Here is a 628-nt window from a genome sequence, read left to right on the forward strand (position 1 = left end):
AGCCAGGGGGAGAGCAGGCGGGGATGGAGCCCCATGCCCCCGCCCCATCCGGGCCCACTGCCCCCTTCTCACCTGCTGTTGGGGTCCGGGCTCACTCTCTGAGGCCAAGTGTAGGGGAGAATTCGGCCCGAGGGTGGGGGGAAGCCAAGCGGCCATAGCAGCAGGGTAGCAGCAGACCCAGGCCGATGCAGCAGCAACGATGGGGCCAGGAGGAGCTGGCTCAGGGCTGCTGTTTTGTAGGCAGGGGAGACTTGCTCCTCCCCACCCCCAGTGACTGCTGCATTGGGCTTCATCAGGCTGGGCCCACTGCTTCCTACCCAACCCTGCATTAGGCCTGGTCCTCCCCCTACCACTGGTACCTCGGCTCTGCAGGCAGCAATGACAGAAGCGGGGGTGGGTGGGCTGAGGCCCCCCAACTCCATCCCCTGTGTCCTTGCCATCATGGTGGCACGCTGCCACTTGTCTGAATGTTTTTTTGCACTCTGATTGGCTGTTTGTCAGACAACCAGAACACAAATAAAGCATTATGGACAGACAGACAAAGAGACAGACCAATTGAGGCTTTTATAATAATATATATATGTATGAAGTATGTATGTATGTATTGCATTTATCACATTTATGTCTT

The sequence above is a fragment of the Alligator sinensis genome, unplaced genomic scaffold (genome assembly GCF_000455745.1).
Source record: "Alligator sinensis unplaced genomic scaffold, ASM45574v1 scaffold729_1, whole genome shotgun sequence".
NCBI classification, from domain to species: domain Eukaryota; kingdom Metazoa; phylum Chordata; order Crocodylia; family Alligatoridae; genus Alligator; species Alligator sinensis.